Source organism: Lemur catta, chromosome 17 (assembly GCF_020740605.2).
Source record: "Lemur catta isolate mLemCat1 chromosome 17, mLemCat1.pri, whole genome shotgun sequence".
Taxonomy (NCBI): domain Eukaryota; kingdom Metazoa; phylum Chordata; class Mammalia; order Primates; family Lemuridae; genus Lemur; species Lemur catta.
This window is the reverse complement of record NC_059144.1, coordinates 8,321,351-8,344,847: the sequence shown is the minus strand read 5'-3', so window position 1 is coordinate 8,344,847 and position 23,497 is coordinate 8,321,351.

The window sequence follows — 23,497 nt, the reverse complement described above, 5'->3', positions numbered from 1 at the left end:
TCAAGAAGTCACATGCTTAGGACCTCTCACCTAATTAATGTTTTTATTAAATACAATCCATATAATGTCTTTAAGCATCTCAAATGTGAGGCTCTCCAGACTCACTTTCATATCCCTGCTTTTTTTTATATAAAGGATAGAATTTTTTTTTTTTTTTGGATCTTAGGGAATTAGAAGAAGAAATTCATTCAAAGAATTTTGAGAAAGCAAAAAGACCAAGTCTGCTGCAAACTGCCCTGAGCAGGAAGGGCTGCTTTAGGGCAGACACAACAGGAGGATGAGGGTGGAGACTTCCAGACCCCATATTCCCCCATAGGGCAGCCCTGGGGGCCCTGGGGGCAGGGACAGGTGTCTCCTCCTAGCCCTTCTCCTTCTGCCTGTGTCCTGGGTGGGTCCTCAGCTCCCAGCCCATTTTAAATTCTGTAAACCAGAGCTGGGTCCTCCACAAGGCTGTGAAAATTATACAAGATACGAAACAAGGAAGTTACAAAAGTAGGTCACTGTGATAATTACTATTCATCATTCATCACAGTAACTAATATTTCCCCAACACTTTGTACTTTCCATGAATTTTTCACACCTTCCCTCCTTTGATCAGGGCACAAGCAGGGACAGTACACAGATCCGCCCACGGCCCACGGCACAGTCCCTCCCTCTTTAACCAGTGCCAGGTGAGCCTGATTAGCTCTTCTGCCACCTGAAGAACCATCCAGACACAGAGTTTTCAGGACTGGTGGCCGGGATGACAGACAATGTCCCAGGAAAACTCAAACTGAACACTAAGGAGCATCCTTCACTTACTCTCTGTGGTCCAGACCTTCACTGTCCAATATGGTGGCCACTGCCCATGAATGGCTTTTTAACTTTAAATATTAGATAAAAGTAAATTAAAACCAGCACCTTGGTCCCCCAGCTGCATCTGAGGTGCTCAATAGCTAGGAGCACTGTGGCTGTTGCACTGAGAGCACAAGGACAGCAATGTCCTCACGGCAGGAGATTGCACAGCCCTGGTCCCCTGCACCTTAATTATCAGACGTTCTTCTCCATCAGGTTCCAGGGGTTTTGGAGAGATGTCCACACCCTGGAGTGCTCTTTTTTTATATCCCTTTCCTGCTTGGCCCGGGTGGTGTGGAATAGGAAAAGCAAATCTGCCAGGCATGTGTCCCACACAGTGGGAGGTGCTTCACCTGGGCCACCTGTGAGTCTCTCAGTGTCCTTAGGGTGACGTGCCCCTGCCCGCTTCACAGCTTAGAAAACGATGCTACTGCTACTGACGGGCTGCATCAGCTCAGCTCTGAGCACGGGCTCCGTCCTCCACCCTGCGCCCTGTAAAATGCTTGGGAGCGGCTCTCACCCCCGACTATTGCTTCTGTCCCGGGTAATTACGCAGGAGACTGAGTTGACACACTGGCTGAAAGAGGGCATGTCACTTCTTGAGGACAGGGACACGTCCCGCAGAGCAGCTGGCATACAGCCAGGTACCTAGTGAGGTTCAAGCTGTGAACCTGCTGGATACCCAGTCTATTTTGCTCTCTGGATGGGTGTTTAAATCTGGGTAAGATACTTTATACTGTGTAGTTAATTTCCCCAGTGACACTGGGTACCCATTTATTCCAGATTTCCCATAATAATGGATGCAGAATGTGTAAATGAGTTCTTTGAGCTTCTGAGCAGAGCTATTTGTATTATAAGATCACCCAAGTTACTACAGAAGGCATCATGCCCTGATGGCAGAGGCTAATGAAAGCCAGATGAAAGGCAGGAAGCATGAAAGAGCGCTTTCTTCCCCCAGCACCATGTCTTCTTCCAAAGGCTGCAGCGTGATCACTGGCTCCTGCCCAGAGATGTAGCTCCCGGGCGGGAACTGGCACTGCCCAACGCTACAAGGGTGGGGAGGCGAGGGGACCCCTAAGGGCTTGGGGCTGCTACTGAAGTCTCTGAACCCGAGTTTTCCTACACGTGAAGTGGGGACAAAATTCATTCAGGGTTTTGATATAGAATAAAGAAGTTCCAGGCATAGTTTTGAGTCACAGAAACCACTGGAGCAGATCTATTGCCTTCTTACCAGGGAGGGACAGACCCGCGGAGCATGTGACTGGCTTCTGCGTTTACACAGACCCTTCCCTGGTGCCGCCGGCCTCAGCTCCCACAGCCCATGGACTCACACCACAGTGCCCCTAAGTTGTACCTGCTTTGGTCTGGAGCCCAACCCCAGCCAACCCCCAACCCAGGGCTGTCTCACCACCTCTGGTGTGGGCGTCTGCCCAGCCCCACGTCGAAGACCCGCCTCTGCCCTACCCAGGCTCTGCTTTGCTGTCCCTGAGTCAGTAGGGACCTCTCAGAGCAACCTGGGATGGGACCTGGACGGACAGGCGAGTCGACTTCTGCCCTGAATGGGGCAGCCTGAGCCCAGGACCTGTGCTGGGGAGCAAACTAGAGAATGTCCCTCCCGGAGCTCGGTCCTCGGTTCTGTTCCAGTCACTCCCTCCCCTCCCGGGTGCTCCAGGCTGGGCAGTGGGGGAAGGCAGTCATGTGTGCCCTGTCATGGCAGGGTCTGGATAAATAAAGGTTATAAGTCAGTAAAACGAACTGTTAAATAAAATATATGTTGTCCTCCTGCCTTGACAAACACATTGAATTGTCCCAGGGATCACCCTGCTGGAAGGTGGCATTACGGGGAGAGCCACACCCAGCCCAGGCCCACTTCCTGTCTTTCATGGCCCCCCACTTTGCCTACACTGCAAGCTGCCCTGCAGGGGACACCTGGCCACACGTCCAAGCTGTGTCCACACCCCTTGGCTAGCTTCCAGTTTAGGAGTGTGCGTGGCACAGTGGCCGTGTGTTCTATCCCTGGGAGAGCTGTTCTGGGGAAGGCCCCTGCTGAGGCCCTGCGGGCAGGCTTAGGAAGTTTGGACAGTTCTCTCCAAGTTACCGGAGACTCCCCCAAATTGCTCCTCACAGAGCCACCTCTTCCAGCGCTGGCTTGTTATTGAGATGTCCTGCCGGGCACCTAAATTATATGGCTTCGTTGCTACTTTTTAATTCCCCATGTAGCATCACCACAGGCTTCCCCCCATGGCAGACCAGGGCCGGGCTCTTCCTCTCACCCACTCCCAGCCCTACATGCATAACCCCACCCCATGCTCCCCACATGGTTATATCACAAGTTGGGGTAGATGAGTGTGCAATGCTTATATGATTGTGATTGTGTAAAGAACATTCACAGGTGAGCCACGTAATATGCACAATTATCTTGCTATTCTAGGGGCACATTTAAAAAATTATTTTCCATGGAGTTAAAAATTATCATGGCTTTTTGTATGCTTAGGTTCCTATGAAATTACCACTAATTTATACCCTGACTCCACCCCCGTTGTCCAAACAAGACTCTGCAAATAATGACCTGCAGGTCAAATCTGTCCTACTTCCAGTATTGTAAATGGAGTTTTACTGGAATATAGCCACATCCATTTGTTTAGGTATCATCTATGGCTGCTTTTGCTCCATACTGTAATGGCAGAGTTTAGTGGTTGCAACAGAGTATATGGCCCACAAAGCTGAAAATATTTATTATCTGTCCCTTTAAGAAAAGATTTGCAATCTTCGGTCTAAATCACGCAAAGATAACAAGTATTCCAGCAATTCCATTTTCTTGACACCATCTCTCCAGGATTTCTCTAACCTGTTCCATTTGGGACTATTCATACTGTGGGGTTAAGGTCATTTTATCATCCTGGGGATCCCCTTCCCCTCTCTCTCAAGTTGAATCCCCTTTTCTGGATCTGTTGTCTTCCTGTTTCTTGGTTTAGACCTTTGTTTTGGTGGAACACACCCTTCAGCAGCTTTCTGTGAAAGGACGTGTGGCAGATAATTTGTCAATACCTATATGGCATAAAGCATTTACTCTTAGGTTCATTGACAGTTTGGCTAGGAATAGAATTATTGATTGGAAATAATTTTCTCTCAGAGTTTTGAAGACATTGTTCCAATATTTTCTATCATCCAGTATTATTGCTAATACATCCTAAAGCATCCTGACTCCTGGTCCTTTGAAGTTCCCACCCACTTTTCTTTTCTTCCTTCCTCTCTTGGGAATCATTTAGATTCTCCTCTTGGTTCTGATTTCAGAATCGTTTATGTTTTCCCAACTCTTTTCCATCTTCCTTGTCTTCTTTTCCCTGTTGCGCAGATCATTTTCCCAATTTTCTCTTCCAGCTGTTTCACTAGGTGTTCCAGTGTGCTACCATATTCTTATTTGCACATGGGTTTATATCTGCTGTCTGCTCTTTGTGTGGCTCTATTGCCTCCAGGAAATTTTTTCTGGACATCTCCTATTAGGAGCTGAGCTGGAAATTTCCCATGTCCCATCTCATACCCTCTCTGCCCACCCTTCCTCCAGAAATTGCTGCTGTCCACCTAAAAACAGAGACTGAAACACAAAATAGAACTTTGATGGGGTTAGTTGATCCCAGATGAGGACAGCTGCCTGGAAGACTCAGACCAAACACTGGACATGAGCGCCATTCAGCCTTTGTTACAAGCAGGTTTTTAAAGGCAAAAGGGGGACAGGAGTGGGCTGATACAAAGTGGTTTATCAGGAATTCTTTGGTTTGCAGAAATAACATTGATTCCTGCTTGGCTATACCTTGTTCTTTGTATCACAAATTCCAGGAACATAAGATAATGGGTGAGGGTCACACTGTGCAACTTGCAGTGACATTTTAGGTAATTTATCAGCTAGTCTGGAAACTCCATGGAAGAAAGAACAAATGCCTTTAAACCATTGCCCCTGGGCATGGGTGCAGGGTGTGACTGAAGACTTTGGGCCTGGTGAATGTTGCCTACCCCACATTGCTCAGACTGCTCTGAGCTATTTTGCTTTCTCATTGCTTTGACCTACTTTGCAAAGGGATGCGCTAAAGGGGCACTGCCCTGGATCCCTGCATCTCTTGCTCCCTGTATCGGGGCTTCCCTGACACCACAGTAAGTCTCACCTGCAGAACTCACCTGGCACTCACACCCATGCCACCTGGCAAAGTGGGGGAGTGGCACCCCACGGTGCATCCTTGATGATTTAGGGCATAGCGGTGGTGGGGACATCTGGCTTAAATAATGAGATTCAGAGAATATGATTAAGTATAAAGTTTATTTGAGTGCAAAGCTTGAGGATAGTGACCTGGAAAACACAGACTCCAAAGGAATGAGGTCAGCGCTCCAAAGTGGGGAAGTTAAGGTTCCACCTAAACAGGCAGAGACAGAGAATTTCCCCCATGAGTACAACATTCTCCATACAAGGCCAAGTGCATATGCCCCGGCCACAGAGATTTGGTTAGTTACAGATTGTTACATTCCAAGGAAGACTGTTACTCTGTGAGGAGGGGTAGTGATCTGAGGAGGGTCTTATCTTTGGTGGGAAGAGCCAGTGGGTGCATCTCCAGGTAAGGCATTTCCCATCCACCAAGGGAAGTTTTCTGGGGAAAGTATGGCTGTGTAACAGGGGATGGCCTGAAAATAAGAAAAAAAAAAAGTGAATTCTGTCTTTCACTGAAACCAGCTCCCTGCCCCGAGACCAGGGGCTGGGAGGGCCAGGGGAATGCTTTCTTTGCTCTTTACATTGCAGGAGGTGCAGAGGACCGGGAGGCAGTCCCAGGAGATCCCGAGCGGCTCCATCCTGGCTCCAGACTGGTGCGGGGGGGGGGGGGCAGGGGGTCCCAAAAGATTCTGGAGATGAAAGGATCTGGACCATCAACAGTAGTTGACAACACTCTGAACCTGGGAACCCTCCCTGCAGGGAGTTAGCTATGCTACCAGCAAAAAATCGGGTCCCTTAGGCAGGGGTCATTGAAAAGGATAAGGAAATAATAGAATATAGAAATAAAAGAACACACAGAGACGAAAGCACAGTTTTATAAAGTATAGGTTTATGAAAGGTGGGGGCTTGGGAGACCCCATAGCATTCCCATGTGCTGTGAGGCCCCAAGTGAAGTTTCACATCAGTATTTATTGGTACAGTGATCGGTTGCCAGGGGCAACAGATTCACATAATAACAGGTAGTTCATTTTAGGTTAAAAATCTCCCAAAAAGCTTCTAGAGATCCCTTAATTAACTCTATCTACGTGAGTAAATGGTTACAAAATCTTTCTAAGACAAACTTTTAAGTACTAAGATAAAGCTATCACTTTAGCAGAAAGAATAAACAGAAATATATCGGCTCTATATTTCTTTATCTAGTTACTGTGGATTGAGACAGGTAGTCAGGAGTGAAGCAGGAACTGTCCCTTGGACTAACTGCTTTCAGCCGCAGGTGTCTGTCTGTCGGGCAGGCACTCTTTGATCAGCTCTCATCCTGTGGCTCCATGCAAACCTGCTTTGTCGTACAAAACAGGCGACAGCCGACAGGTTTGAGATGCAGCATCACCTTGGAAAGCAGCTGCCACTGACCACTGAGACGCCCTCCTGAGGCGATGAACTAACACGCTCACATATTCCTTCAGGGCAAAGCCCTGCAAAACTCCTGAAATCATTTCTGTCTCTATATAGCAATATTAATCTATGGAGCAACACCTCCCCTTTAAAAGCTCTGTACTTTCACTTATTGGGGAGGAAAAATTGGATTTGGGACAGTAGTCTGCATTTTTCCTCCCTTTGCCGGCAAAAGAGTAAATCGCTTTCCTTCTCTTCAACTACTTGTCCTCGTCCTTCTGATTTTGCCTTGTGGACAAGTGCTGAGCTTTCCGTAACAGCTGAGGGACTGAGCAGTAAATCTCCTAGTAGCTGGAGGGCGCACCAGCCAGCAATGGCAGTCTGGGTGGGAGGCACCAGTAGCATATTCCACAGGGGACAACTAAGTGCCAGCCAGAGGTGGAAACGCACACATTTGTGCACATACACATGCACACAATACACATAAATACACACACATACATACACACACATATATGTCAGCACATAAGTGTCTATCAAATATCAATAGAAATACTTCATTTTCTTTCAGGTCTGAAAATCAAACAGTACGTTTTTAGTCTTCACCGATTTAAATAAACATTCCCTTCCTTTATACAACACCTCTCTCTCTCTCTCTCTGTCTCTCTCTCTCACTTTCTGTGGGCCATGGCAGAATGCTAGGCAGGAGCTGGGGCTTGCACACGAGGAGCTAGCTGTAGGGGGTCAGTTTTCTGAAGGCACCTGCTTGGTGAACACAGTGAGGAACTCTGCAAGCATGTAGATCTCAGGACAGAGCCCGGACCAGTGCATCAAAAGGAGTGGTATTCCAGCAGCCCTGACATGTGGCCCAAATGTGCCATCGATAATGCAATAACACTTCAAATATGTTCATATATTAAATTGTGGGAAATAGCTAGGTAGACTACACATCTGCTAATAAGGTTACTTGAGGACTTGATCATTCACACACTATGAAATTTATTCATTCAGCGATTATTACTGAGGGCTTACCTGGTACTAAAGGCACCCTCTCTCCACCTCAGGGGCTCAGTGTACTGCCCAGGCTCAGGTACAGAGGGTACCATGCTGTGGCTGGACGTTAGCATCTGCCAAGCACCGAATCTGACTTAGAGAGACTGAGGCTCTAAGGGACTTCTGCTGCTTTCATGCCACGTGACCCAACTTCTCTTGCTTTGCAGAGTTTTGTGCAGATTTAAGAAAATATGCATATGGTGTCTAGCACAGTGTCTGGAATAGTAAAGGGACTTTGATGGTTCCTCTGCTCTTTGTTATTAACATTAACATTTTGTGTGATGCCAGTGCATTAAAAAAATAGAAGGTTTAAGATCTCACCAGGAATCTTGCTGCCATTCCCATGATTGGCAATAAGTTACCTCTTTATAAAATAGAGAAATTTACCTTGTTCCTACATTTTATACAAGACGAAAGATGTTGGATAAAAGGAGGCTAAAATGAAGAAGGTGAAAAAATAAGGAAGATCAATAAACTGTTCAAAAAAGTCACAGATATTAAGCAGAAAGTGGCTTTAAGGTATGTATTCATTGTCTGGGGACATTTAATGTAAGTTTGGAAGTAAGGCCTGTGGCAGCCCATTGCTTGACCTTTAGAGCACATTTAAGTTTAAATGAAAGAGATTTGCTTTTGACGAGAGGGGAATAAGTGCTTCCCCATGGAGTGGACTATTAAACTCTGGGCCCTTCTTCCAGAGCTGTGCCTGAACTCGGGCGGACCCTCAGGAGGATCAGAACGGTCTCCTGCAGGCACGAGCAGTGCTGAGGAGTCTCTGGGATTCTTCTCTTAGATACTGTTTGTGACAAGCCCTGCCTCTCCTCACAGGCAGGTTCCAGCAGAGGGCAGAGGCCAGCAAGTGAGGAGTGCTCGCTGAAATCCATCTTTCTCCCCAGGCATCTGCTCAGCTCTCTTCTTATCTCACGGGGAAGGTCTCAGCATCTCTGCAGGGAGTCCTGTGGCAGTCACCATGACAACACAGTCTTGGCCAGTGCTTCTTACCAATTAAACCTGCTTCGAGGACATTCAACCACCCTGCACCAAGACACAGCATCAGGGCAGAACAAAAGCAGCTAACCCAATACTTCTGGGCATGGAGAATAACCAAGTCTGGGGTTTTTCTTTCTCCCTGACCCCTTCTTTCTAGTTCTGTCACCTAATTTTCAGCACATGGCACCAGTGGTCCCTCAAAAGTCATGAGATGATGACAGTGGTCCTTACACAGCCCAGTCTGCATGAGCCTGGGGCTTGGACCTGCACAAACAGCCTACAGGCTGTTGCCGTTTCAGATAATGATAGAGAAATGGCACTGGCCTGGCCCGTGAGTAAGAGCCTACCTGCTCGCCGCCTGTATCATCTCTCACTGCGTATCTCACTAATCCCTCCCCAAGTCACTGAGATTTCCTAAACACCCTCAGCTCCCCTCCCGCCCCCTCCTCTCCCTCCCAGGTTGGGTATAAAGCCTTCTCCAAATGCTCAGCACCTGTTCAGGTCACCCCCTAACCCAATAATCTCCAGCCCACCCAGGTTCCAATGGCCTGTGCTGTCGTCCTTACTCGTTTGCATGCATAGGTTAGCCTGTCACTGCATTGGGACTTCTACAAGCGAAGCGAACTTTAGTCAATAGGGATGGTCCTGACGCTTAACCCAGGTGAACTTCAGGATGTTGTCTAAGTGGAGCATGTGGCCTCTCCTATGCAGGGTGAGCTCCAGGAGGGAGCTGCAGCTGGGTTTACTGTTCTCTGATTTCCCACTAAACTCTACTAGCATTTATTTCTCTTTCCACTTCATTATCTTCATTACTGCCAGAACATTCTTTCTGAAGAAACAAAAACCAACAAGAAACCAACAAAATCTCCCCATTTTGCCCAATGTAACTGATCCCCCATGTAGTACTCACTGTGTGACTCTGAGTTCTCAGGACAGCCCTGTTGGGTAGGTGCTGCCATCACCACCATTCTTGCATCTGAGGACATGGGCACAGCGTGGCTCCAACGCTGGCCACACTCACACAGCCCGGGGGTTGCAGCGTCAGAATTGCAAGGCAGGCAGCTTGGCTCCCACGTCACCACCCAGTGATGCGAGGACCAGCTGGATGCCGGCCCCTGCTCACCTGTCCTGCCCAGGCTGCCACTGCCACCTTAACACAGTCTCTGCTCCATTGCCCCAAACTCCTTTACTTCCCAGAACAAACCCAGCTCTTTAGCAATGTCTTGCTTTAGCACAAGATGTTTCCTTCACCTAACATGTTGCTTTCTCCTTTCTGGGCTTGGCAAGTGACAATTCCTTCTCTGACTTAATGACTCAGCCCTGACCTCGCCTCCCAAGGTCATCCTCAATCATCTCATAACTTTTAATGCTGGTCCTCTTGTGTCTGCCCCAGAGCTGCTCAAACCTTAATGTGTGCAGGAATCCCACAGGGAGCTTGTTAAAAGGCAGAATCTGACTGTGCTGCAGGTCTACAGGGCCTGAGCTTCTGCATCTTCAGTAAGACCCCAGGTGAGACCCAGGGGCTGGTCCAGGAACACACCTGGAGCAGCTGGCCTGAAGCACCTTCTCTGCCCTCCCTCGCCACAGTGCGTGGCTCTTCACGGGGCGATGCTTTCCCTGCGTGTCTGTCCCACACCTTCCACGGAGGGCTCAACTGCAGATGTCATGCACATTCCGTTTCTACCCCTCTGTCACTTGTCTCAGTACCTGGGGCCCTAGAGAAGCAAAATACGTGCTCTAGTTTTTTTTTCAATCAGTTATAAAGGACATCTCAATGCCAAAAGTTAGACATCATTTAGATGAAATGTAAATAAGGGAGTGAGCAGAGTAGCTTGCATTTAAGTTTATGTTTGTTTTTTTTTTCTGAGAACATAAAATATGAGAAGAGACAGGAGCCTATTAAACACAATAAATCAAGAATTGAAGCTAAGGTAACTAACAGACTTTCAGATTAAAAAAGTCCAAACTTGACACATCTGCCCATAATTTTCATAGCCAGCAGCCCATGAAATAAAAGTCCTGTGGTTTATAATTTCTTCTATTTGTTTAACTTAAAGGCCTATGTTCGGCCACAAACTGTATGAGGTGCTGAACAGCCAGAACTGATCAAAACAGCAAACATGACTGGCAACCACTCAAGCCAGTTTTAGCCAACTGTGCTTCACTTGTCAGAAAAATGATCCCACTGGTTTCCCCTGAGGTTCCCGAAAGGACAGACTGGGAACGGAAGGGGGTGGGACCCTGCACCACAGGGAGGTGAGCACATTGCAGAAGGAGAGAGCAGGGGAGAACCAGGCTGTTGTTCCCTCCAGAGATTCCCTCTCCCACTGGGAGTTTAGCAAGCACCAGGCTGGGCACTTGCAGGGACAGGGACAGAAACGACATCTGATGCCAGGGCCTGAAGGAAACTGGGAGCAATGGCTTTGGGAAAGAACACGAGACATTGGAAAGGGCTTCTTCCTTGAGCATGTTAGTTGCCAAAAACCACTTTGAAAATCCTGTCGACCCACAGGTTTCGGTTCACAGAGCTGCTTTGATTATCTGAGGTGGTGATGAGCTTTCCGCTGAGGGAAGCGTGCGGTTTGGCCCTGGCGCCCATGGGCATCACGGACTGCTCCAGGATTCACGGTGTTTTAGCTCCAGGGAACCACAGCACGTCAGAAATAGAAAGGAGCTAGAAATCACCATTTTTTTTTTCTTAAAATGAGAAAACAAATCCTCAGAAGGTCACACTGCTAGATAAAGGCAAAATCAAAAGATGGACCTTGGTTTCTGAAGTAATCCCTATTCTTTCTATCTTGCCTTGAGAACTGAACCCGGAGTTAATTCGAGAAGGAAAGAAGAAAGCTTCAAAGGATCTGAGAGTCGCCTGTTTGCCTGCTGCCGGGAGCACACAGCCAGCCAAGGGGCAGGCCCCTCTCCTTTCCTGCTCCCTCTTGCTCATTGTCACAGAATGCTGAAGCCGGTGACTATCTGGTTTATTCCTATAATTTTATAGATGAGATAATCATGGGGGTCGCATAGGGAGTTCCTGGGAACATAACCAGGTACAGGCAGACCTGAGACTCAGGAACCAATACAGAAACCAATATGCTTCCCGTGTACTCATTGTCATTGAATTAAAAAGAAAAGCAGGCTGGGCGCGGTGGCCCACACCTATACTCCTAGCACTCTGGGAGGCAGAGGTAGGTGGATCGTTTGAGCTCAGGAGTTCGAGACCAGCCTGAGCAAGAGCGAGACCCCGTCTCTACTAAAAATAGAAAGAAATTATATGGACAACTGAAAATATATACAAAAAAAATTAGCCGGGCATGGTGGCACATGCCTGTAGTCCCAGCTACTCGGGATGCTGAGGCAGGAGGATTGCTTGAGCCCAGGAGTTTGAGGTTGCTGTGAGCGAGGCTGATGCCACGGCACTCTAACCTGGGCAACAGAGTGAGATTCTGTCTCCAAAAACAAAAAGAAAAAGAAAAGCAGGGAAATCCACATGCATTATTAAAAGCAGCCCTCTTCCTTTGCCGGTGGGCCACCAGCTCTGTCATCACCCCGCCCCACAGCGGTCAGCTCAGGAGGTCCTGACGACCCAGGCACCAACCTCGCATGTGGAAGATGCCCCTGGGGGTCACCCATGCAATCCTAACAGCCGTGCCTCACAGTGGAGACACGGCGTTAGGACATTAAACCCACTTTGCCTGGCTGGATGCAGAAATCATATTTTATTAGAGAAAATTAAATTCAGTTTCAATCTTCTATCAGGATGCTACTTTTGTTTATGAGGAAGAAAATAAACTGAGGATAGGTAATGGCTAACAGAAGCCCAAAGAGGTGGTGCATGTGTGTGCATGTCTGTGCGTGTGGCAGCGTGTCAGTGGGTGCGTGAGTGTGGTGGCAGCAGTGTGTACATGTGTGCCTTCTTCCCTTTCCAAAATCCTGCCCGAACACCCCTGGGCTGCATCTGCCCCCGGAGGGAGTTACACGCAGACAACTGCGACAGCTCAGTCTCCTTCCATCGACACCCCTCCAGGCCTCCCAACATCACACAAATCAACAGCATCCTTTGCAGCAATATTAACTTTCTCTGTTTTTTTTCTTTCCCAGAAAAAAAAGTCAAATGTCTCCAGAAATGAGTGTTTCTTAACTCGGCTTGAACTTAGTAGAGGTGAAATATTTCAGAGCAAGTCCTGTATTCTTCGCAGCGACAACAAGCTTTTGTTAAGTGCTTCTTACCTGCCTGGTCCTCAGTTTACAACTGTCTCCTCCGTTCTTTGCAGCAGCCCTACCCATGGGGCCGAATCATCCCACTACATACATGAGGACAAGAAGACAGTCTGGCAAGAGGCCAAGTTGACCTACGAACCCAGGTGTGTTTAATTCCAAAACATGGGTTTGAAAACCACTGGTATAGTGGAAATATTTGAACAGACCTGAGATTAAACCCTGACTCCCAAGTCAACCTTTGGCAAAATACTCTCAAGAAAGTGGCAGAAATGTCTCTTGAGCTCTAGAACTCATACCTGTGATAATGGCCCAAAAGTGTCAGCTCTACGGCTCTCCGTTTTTGGTGCATATTGGAATCAGCTGTGGAGTTTCAAACCTGAACACTCCAGGCCTCCCAGACTGGAGAAGCCCAGATATGTGGGTTTGAGGTAACCGCACAGGTGAACTGGGCGGATGGCAAAGGTTGAGAATGGCGACACACACCAGTGGTCCGGGGGGCTCTCCAACGTGAGTGGGCTTGAAAACCACCCAGAGGGCTTATTAAACCCGGAGTTTCCGCTTGAGCAGGCCCCAAAGTTGCACTTCTAACCAGTTCACAGGTGCTGCTGCTGCTGGTGCAGTCACTGCTGCTATCTTGTGGGGCTTCAATGAATAAAGGCAAGGAAAATAGCAGCCCCGGGCCTGGAGGAAGCCGGTCCTCAGTGAATGGCACCGGTGACACCCTTGGGGACTGGCTCCAGACCTGAGATGTCTCTCCCTGCACAAACTCAACTATGTTGACCGATCTGGGATGGACAAGACCCAGCCCTGAGCCCCAGGCTTTTAGTTCATATGGAAGAGAAACTTTCAAGCCACTGATCCAGAAGATCTCACGAATATTTCAGGTCATAGAATATTTGTGCTCAAAAGGATAGGGTTTTGTTTGTTTGTTTGTTTGTTTTTGAGCTACATTGTTTTATAAATAAGTCAGCAGAGGCTCAGAGAAATAAAGTGACTGGAAAACCAGACAGCGAGTTAGCTACAGCCAAGCCTGGACTAGGACCCAGCCCTCCTGGTTTCCAGTTTTCTGATTCAGGGAATGTGAGGGTCCCTCCCGATACAGGCACCAGTGGGATGTGCACCCTGCTGCCTCTGTGCAGAGTCGGGGGCCGGGGACGTTCACGTACTTTTCCGTCATTCAGAGAGGAGGGGCTGTGGACCCGCATGCAACTCCCTATGCCTGTCCATCAGGCCCAGAGACCTTGGTGTCAGGAGCTCTGTCCTTTGCGGAGAGTCATGCCCGGGCTCCCTCTGCTCCTAACTCTCCAAACCCTCCGCGCTGCTGCTGGGCCTGGGGGGAGCCTCAGTCAGACCCGTGTGACGCTGCGGGGCTCCAATCTGCTTAATTCACTCCTGAGTGTCCCTGCGACAGCCTCTCCTCTTCCACTCTGCCCATCTTCCTCCACATTTAAATCAGCCTGGCCCGAGACGTCTTGCTGGGCCTGTCTGGCCAATTTGCTGTGATTACTTCTGCCACCTCCGCCACTGACCAACGGACGTGAAGCCTGTTAGTCTGATTAGGAGCAAGAGGCACCCGCGGAGGCAAATGTCTGGAGAGAGATTTCAGGCACGTACATGACAGCCCGTGACGGTGACCGGCCGGGGAAGGGGCAGGTACCCACTTGGGCACGAGGAAGTGGAGGAAATGGACTCTGCTGATGCCCTGGGAGAGATGGACAGGGAAAGGTGACGTTTGCCGGAGAGGGTGCGCAGGCCCCTGGCTTGCTCCCTGGGGCCACAGCTTCCCTGGGCGATGCTCTCAGGTTCAGTCTCCCCAGGTGGCTCCTGGCCTGCCACCTGGTGACAGAGCCGGATGTCTTCTCTGTAGGGTCAGGGAGGTGAACTTGTTCTGCACGTGCCCATCGCCTCTCTAAGCCTGTTTCCCTATCTCTATAATGAAGCCACAGAGTTGCTCACAGAGTTGCTGAGAGCCCCCAGTGCAGTTTTGGGGCATGAGGCACAGAAGCACCCCAAATGGATGGGTCATTGCTGGACAGGGCAGGCCTAGGGGCCAGCCTGTTTCTCCCATGGCATCTTTCTGAAAGGTGGACCCCACAGGCTGTGCCCCTGTGAGCGTGGGGTGAACATCACCTGTGCTGAGCAGAGTCCCGTGTGGGGAGGCAGAGGGGTGAAATGGGTCAGCTACGGTGTGAATTCAGGAAATCTTGTCTGATTGGGTTTGTGTAAGACAGAAATTGTCTGTTGCTAGGGAATCATCTGTGTGGAGGGCACTGTGGGGTACAGACTGCCTGAGTTCAAATCCTGCCTCTGCCACTTTTGTGATCTCGAGCAAGTTGCTGAACCTCCCCATGCCTCAGCTAACTCACCTGTGGACTGGCACAACCTACTACCTGCATGGTGAAGTCACTGTGACAATTAAATCAGTTAAAGTGTGGGGGCCCATGAGAATACCACCTGACACATGGCAAATGTGCACAAGGAAGAGCCAGTACGAATCCTAGAAGAACTCACCTGGGAAAGTAAACAGAGCGATTCATGTGTGCAAAAGTTTGAAATACTTACTTAGTTTCTTCAATGATAAAAGTGATAGGATTTAGGCCAGTGTTCTTTTCTTGGTTTAGTCATTTACAGCTTTCTAATAATCTGTCAATTTTACCTAAGTTTTCAAGTTCATATTTTTTAAGTTTTAAGTCTTTGCTACATCTGTAATTATATACCACTATTTTTTTTAGTTTTCTTTTTTTTATTATTTCAGCATATTATGGGGGTACATAAGTTTAGGTTACGTATATTGCCCTTGCCCTCCACCCCACAGGTACAAGTAGACCTACCATTTGATCCAGCAATCCCATTATTGGGCATCTACCCAAAAGAACAAAAGACATTCTATAAAAAAGACATCTGCACCCGAATGTTTATAGCAGCATAATTCACAATTGCAAAGATGTGGAAACAACCCAAGTGCCCATCAATATATACCACTTTTTATTCTTAATACTGTTTATGTCACTTCTCTGTTTTCCTCAATTAATTTTGTTTGAGGTTTTTCAACTTCATTGGGCTTTTCAAAAACTAATTTTTGATTATGTTGATTTTCTCTATTTCATTACTTTCTAATCTTATCTTTATTACTCTTTCTCTCTATTTTCTTAGAGCTTAGTTCATGGTTCTTTTTCTAACAACTTAAGTTCTATGTTCAGCTTTTTAATTTTTGGTGTTTCTTCTTTTTTCCCTCCCTTCCTCTCTCTCTTTTTCTTGAAATGGGGTCTCACTGTATCACCCACGCTGGTCTCCAGCTCCTGGGCTCGAGCATTCTGCCTCAGCCTCATGAGTACCTGGGATCACAGCTGTGAGCCACCATGCTCAGCTTGTTTCATCTTTTCTAATGTAGACATATAAAAAATACACTTCCCTTCAAGTACTCCTTCAGCTACATTCTCTTTGGTCTTACTATCAGGTTTTAGTTTTTTGGTTATTTTTTTTCCATTGAGTTGTAGTGGTTTTAGAGTTTGCATTTTCATGAAACATTCATTGTCAATGAATATTGCTTCATGATTTACATATTTTTAAAATGTACACATAATTATTTCTAGAAGTGTTGTTGGCTTAGTTATATGGTGTTTTTGATTTATAACTGAACGTCTTTGTGATCAGGAATTGAATTCTGCCCAATTCAGAAACACTTAGGTGAGCTCGAGGGAATGGGAGATTCATTTTGAGAGTTCACAGGAAACTTGGGCATGCCTTGACGGTTCTTGGGCAGGAGTCTTCATCGTCTCCCAGCTCCACACCCCCAGATGTCCCCAGAACAGTGGGTAGCCATTGCTCCTTCCAGAGCGGCCTCCATCACCACTCCATTGCCTCCCATTTACTTCCTCTTCCCCCACTTCTGCCCTCGTGGGCCCTGGGCCCACCCTCCTGAAAGCAGGGCTCTGGTTGGCTCACCTGCTACCATCCAAACACCATGATTGGACAGAACCTTTGTAACAGACCATCTCATTGGCTACTCGCCTCACTTTCTCCTGGGCTGGATTCTGAGCCCGCCTGTGGCGCCTGGGATGACTGGCTCTCAGGTAGCAAAGCGTGTGTCGTGCAGCCCAATCACTTGGCCTATCACAGACTTCCAGGTGCCATGGCTATGACGTCATTCCTCCTGGTCGGTGGGGCCAGTCACAATCTGGTTCAGGGTCTGTGACTTGGACTGCACACAGCTCTAGAATGACTAAACACAAATCTCTTTCCTCACCTCCCTGGCTTCTACTCTAAGAAACTAAACCATGGGACCGTATGCAATGCACAGAGAGGATCACCATCCTGCAAAAAACTTCCTCACCTGCAGGCAGAAAAGTATTATCAATAGAAACTTAAGTAACTATTCTTATGTCAAAGGAGAAAGTATTTGAAATGCTTAAATGTGTGGAATAAAAACCAGGGAGCAGGACTCTGGGATGTTTCGGTTCTTTTTCAGACCACACCAATTTTCCATGGTGGGAGGAGAGAATGACAGAACCAGAACCTTAGGATTCATTTTAACGGGAAAAATAGACTCTTTCCTCCCCCTCCTTCTGCCCCTCATCTTCTTTCTCCCATACCTCCCTGAGAGAGAGACACAGGCCTGTGCTGAGCGCAAGGCTGCCGTCCCCACCTTCCGCACAGCGGGGAATTACTTCTCATCCCATTGATTGGTGCTTTCACAAGTAATGCCTGCTGGGGCAACTCAATTTCTACACCTGGAAATTGGCATCACAGTGCCACTTGCCATCAGAATCAAAAGGGAGGGAAAAAAGGACACCATCTGCTTTGAAAAATTCCCCACTGTGATATCAGCCTGACCTTTACGTTTTGAAAAAATTGTGGGCCATCTTGCAAGAAACCCTGTTAGATGGGGAGGCTAAATCTTTATCCCAGAGATTTGGCTTTCCCTGCTGTGTTGAGTTTAGAATGTGTCAACCTTAGGAAGATTTAGTAAGATGCTATTTCTGGTCTAAAATGACATCATCACAGGAGGCACCTCTGGTCTCCAGTTACCGTGAAGAATATAAAATTTTCTTTGAGAGGTAATTTTTCTTCCTGGGAGAATCTATATTTTGCAGGGTCATTTAACCATGGCTAAAGAGTGTCCATTTCAGCTTCAAAATATTTCCTTCCTAAACTTCATTAGATAATGATTAAAGAGGAGAGAGTTTTATCTCTTGTGCTTAACCAATTGATTTGGGATGGTAATTTATCATCATTTAATGAATATTTTCTGAAATCCTTGCTTGTCAAGTAGCAGAGAGGTAAATATCATGTTCTGTCCTATTAAAGTTGTTTCTGATACTTGGCAAAATATGTCAACAAAGAACAACTGTATCTGAGGCTAATCTAAAAAATACAGTCCAACTGACATTATTTCTGTCAACTCTGGAGAAAACAAGGTCTCTTTTTTGGGGTTGAAAAAGAGAAAAGAAATTCTCATGACATTTCTTTGTCAGGAACAGGATCTTCTGATCATTGAGCACAAATGAATTTGTCAATAATCAATATTTCACTTCAGAACAAGACTGGGTTTGATTTACTCTCCAGGGAATTATTTGATCATTGCCAGCATCTAACAGAGAAGATCTAATCCCATTAGCAAAGCGCTTTCTGCCTGAGAGAAACTGGAAGCCAAGATGAGGTAGAAACACGAGGGAACCTCAATGCCTAATTAAGAAAAGTGGAGACAGAAAGTCGCAGAGCACACCCCTTGCTCTCGCTAATTAGTCAGAGCACCACAGTGCAGGGATACAAACTCATGTCTTAATATTTTTGCTTAATAATAATGTAATTATCAAATGCATTTTAGGAAGCTTTAAAAATCTACTTTATTGAGGCAAAATATACCTACAATAAAAATGCATCCATTTTAAGTGCAGAGTTTGATGGGTTTTGGCAAATGTGTACACTGTGTAAACATCCTCATAATCAAGGTGTCCAGCATTTATGTCATGCCCCAAATTCCCTCCTGCTCCTTTGCAATCAATATCCCACCCCTAGCTCCAGACAGCCACTGATCTGCTTTCTGTCACAATAGTTTGGATTTGCCTTTCTTAGAATTTCATGTAAATGGAATCATATAGTGTATATACTTTTGTGTCTGAATTCTCTTGCTTAACATCACGTTTTTGAGATTCATCCATGTTGTTGTGAATATCAATAGTTGTTAATTTTTATTTACAAGTGGATACTTAGTTTATTCCAAGCTTTTGGCTATCATGAATATGGTTGCTATGAATCTTTGTGTAAAAACCTCTGCCAGAGTATATGCTTTCATTTCTCTTGGGAGTGAAGTGACTGACTTTTATGGTAAGCATATCTATAATTTTATAGTTAACTGTTTTCCAAAGTGTCTGAGTTCCAGTTCTTCCAAATCGTAGCCAATATTTGCTATTGTCAGTCTTTTTTGTTGTTAACTTCAGCTATTTTCATGTGTGTGTGTGTGTGTTTCTGTGTGGTGATATCTCTTTGTGATTGTAACCTATGTTCTCTTAATGATGAATGAACATCTTTTCATGTGCTTGTTGGTGGCTCATGTGACGTTTTGTATGGTGTCAGTTTACATCAGATTTTTATAGATTGAACATTACTAAAACTGAGAGACTTAAGATTCCCCCTAGCAAATGAATCAGTGGTATCTGTGTACACCAGGTTATAATATAAAGTATATTTTTAATGTATGTACAATGATATAAAGTCATACAGACTATGATATGAAGTATATTTTTAAATCTCCTTTGTGTGTTTATTAATACACTGTGTGGATTAAGCCCCACCTACAATCAATGCCTCTGCACCAACCCTGCTCATTAGCTAATTCCCCAAATTAAGTGGTGAAATCACCCAGTCGAGGTTTACCCATGGACATCAGCTAATGGACAGAACAGGGCTTTCACTGTATTCTGCTGTATCACAGCCGGCTGTAATGTTATACAGATATGGCAATTATTAATCAGTGTGGGTCTAAGGCAAAAACTATACATTAAAAAATTTCAAACAATGACTATCACCTGGCAGGTTTTGTCTACAAATTGCTCAGGAAAATGGCTGGTGCATATGGAAATTGCATTGGTAGAACTCTTGGGAACAACAGCTCTGCTCTGCAAATGGGTCACATCCTAACAGCTGTGTGCAGGCCTCTGCCACCAGGTGTCTGCTTTGCAGTTCCAGCCCGGGGCCTCCTGTCTCTCTGTGGCCTGGTCAATGTCAGTTGAAGCTGCTCTTTTTTCTTTCCATCCTCCAAATGCTTTCGTTTCCCCATGGCCATAACTGCTGTGAGAATGCCCGGCCAGACTCAGGGGTCAAAATGTGTGGTCTTACGGGACCTCTGCTCTGTCCTGTGCAGTCCTGCACTTGGAAAGGTGTGGCTGTCACCAGGGACTACCTCATCGCCCTGATCTGGAGGCAGCAGCAGAAGGACCCCACACCCACCGAAGCTCCACCAGCCTCCGTGTTGACCCCAAGGGCTCCTGCAAGGTCTCCCCCCATGGGGATGTTGTGCCTGTGCATTGCTCTGGGGGTGTCCATACTCTGCTCACCGTCACACAGCTCAACTGCCTGCCACAACCCACTTGTCAGCACAGGGTCAGCAGTGTTGGGTGCATGGCCTCGTGGCAGGCCCTGGGCTCGCTCAGGTGTCATATTGGCCTCACTTTCCCAGGATGAACCCGCTGCCTGCTTGTGATGTGAAATGCTGACTCCATGCCTAAGTTCACCTGCTTCTACCAGGTGTGCAAGGTCTGGGCACCACATTAATGTCTCACCGTGGAAAATAAAGCACCAGCCATGGAATTCCACAGTCTTTCTATGGAATGCCATAGCCTTTCCCCATGAATCCCAATCCAGCCCCCAGCACATTGTCCCTTGCCCACCCTGCTTAAGGCATCATGGCATCATCAGTCTCAAAAGAAACCTGTCCTTACGCCACACCCCAGCACACAAACACCCTCGTCCAGGAAGACTTCGTACTGCAAAAGCATCAAAACCAAGTGATTTCGGACTGAGAGTCACTGACTTGCTAGTGCTTATAAAATCTAGAAGTCTTCACTTATTTTTTTTTTTTCTTTTCAGTGCCTTACAAACTAAGATGCACTTGTTTTCTGCATGTGACTCCTAATTTTGCAGACTAAATGAGCTCAGAGGGAGAAGCTGGAGCACACTAGTGGCCGCCATGAGAGGACACGGGTGGTGGGCTGGGTTCCTTCCCTGATGGTGCCGTTCATGGGTCCTCAGAGAAATGTTCCCACTCATGGTGGCTGTGGATGGTACCATCGCTCTTCCCCATCTCAACACGATGTCTCAGCCTTGCCCTGTTCTGTCTGGCCTTACTGATTCCAGCACCAAACTTTCCATCAGTGATCTCTCTTCCATCATCCCTTTCCCCGGGCACTGTGGGAAGACACAAGTGAGTGAAATCAAGTCTCCGCTCACACATACCCACAGGTGTATCTGTGTGCACATGTTTCAGGATGGTCCATGCTGCAGAGCAGAGGGAGGGGTCTTTACCTATTGCTTTGTTCCGATTCTGTCACCGTGACAGCATCTGTGCATGTGGTTGTCCATCTCTCTAATTCTGTCTCAGGTTCAAGCTGGTGCTGTTCTAGATCAATGCAAGTCACTGTGCCATGGCAGATTGTCTACCATAGGCCCCACAAACCCACCCCCTTTATAAGGTAATGCTGCCATTCCTCTTGTCGAGAGGTGGGGTCTCGTTCCCCACCCTGAGCCTGGGCATGGCCATGCCTTCCTTTGATTGACAGCATGGGGGTGTCATCTTGTGCAGCCAGGAGCCTAAAGATAGCTCACAGCTGCCACCTTCACGCCCTGCACCCCTGAGACCACCGTGTCTTGGAGAGTCCTGGGCCAGCATCATGGCGGGTGAGAGGCCACTTAGGGACACCAACATGCTCAGGCCAACAGCCACACCACTTACCAGCATATCTGTGGGGCCACCTTGGACCCTCCAGCTGGGTGAAGCTGCCAGTGACTGAAGTACAGGTGTGAGCTCAGGGGAGACCAGCAGAACTGCCCAGGTGGTGCCAGCCCTCAGGAGTACAAGACATAATAGATAATTAGGAGTTTCAGCCATGAAGTGCTGGGCTTTCATTATCTTTTGCCATTGGAACTATTTTGGGGAAGTCATGCTGGTTTTCAAATCACTTAGAAAGGAGCCTGGGCTGGGAGTCAAGTCCCAGGCCCCGAGGCATTGCCATCAGGGCGTTTTGGATGTTTTGTGACAGCAGTCAGTGGAAAGGAGGCTCAGGCCCAGCTGTCCCTGCAACCTCACCCACAGCGAATGGAAACTCCCAGGTGCTGCACATGCTGAGAGCAGGTCAGAGTAAGCTTGAGGTTGTCTAAGATGGAGAACTCGAGGTGTTTGGCAAAAAGCAGAAGAGGGATGTGGGTCTTGTTTTATTTCTCTGTTATCCATAATTGGAATAATGCATCTCAAAAAGTCTACCCACAGAGATGCCTTGTCACAGGGGTTCCGTCTGTCTTACCTGCCTCCTGTCCTGTCTTACCCTCGCTTCTGTCCTGTTTAGATTTTCCAGAGAAAGTCCTAACAGAACAGAAAACACCTTTCTGATTTACTACTGAGATACTAAAGAATTTTTTCAGGGAATTCATTTATTCATTCATTTTGACAGATATATTTGTAGGGCACTTACATTCCAGGCTGAGAGGCAGTTTATAGAAACAGTTTGGACTAAGATCTGTTCTCTGTCCTCAAGAATCTGTCCAGTTAGGGAAGCAGACCATTAAAATACTCTGAGAATCTGCGCGATAGAAGGACATTTACCTGATAAATGGCACAGTGGCATGAACAGGAAAGCAGAGAGGGCAGCCTTCAAGGAGGCCAGGGAAGGGTTTCCTGAGAAATTCAGGAATAAATTCAGTCATGAAAGAATATTCTGGGATAACATTATGTCAAGTAGAAAGATTATCACAAGAAGAGCTCAGGGAGGGAGGAGAGAGAGAGAGATCTAGGGCTGATTCTTAGTTCAGGATTGCAGGAGTTTTGGGTGTCAGTGGGGCAGAGTCCTGAGTTGAAGAGGTGTCAGATAAAAAAGTACCTTTTTTTGCTCTGATAACACATTTAAAACAAAATCTGAAGGCAGTTAAAGCCTCTGAATGCCTAATGTGACAAACGCGTAGTCTAACATGCATGTGGAGCGAGCTCGCTTTGAATGTATGGTGTGTGGAATGGGTGGCTGGGCAGGTATGGAAATCCAGGTGTGCTCTGCTGAGGCGGGAATGAGTGTGTGGCCTCGGGGATGGAGGAAGGGGCCAGATTTGAGCCGCGCTATGGAGCAAGACTCCTGAGGACTTGACAATTGAAGGGGTTGTCAAGGAATTCACCTTTCCTAGCCTGGCTTGACTTCAGTGAAAATAACCCTAGTCTGAGATGTCTGCCCCCAAAGGAGTTTAAGGACAGCCCTGCACAGAGCAACGTTTTCACCGAATGACAGTGACATCAATGGTTTGCCTCCTTCTATGGGTATAATATGGCTTATGATTTGTGCACACACAGGCACCTCAACACAGACGGAAGCCCCTGTAAACACACCCCACAAAAACCAGGGACATTGGACTGTGGCACTGACAGTGAGTTGAGAGAGTCACAGATGGTTCTTCTATTTTTGTTAATTCAGACATTTTTCCCAGGGCAGAAGTTGTCACAACATGAGTTGGGTGTAATGAGATTCATGAATTAGATAAGAGGATTTGCTAAGACTCAACTGGGATCGGCTCTAACTTGATTAGGACCAGGAACTAAAGCTGAAAGAGCAGCGAAAA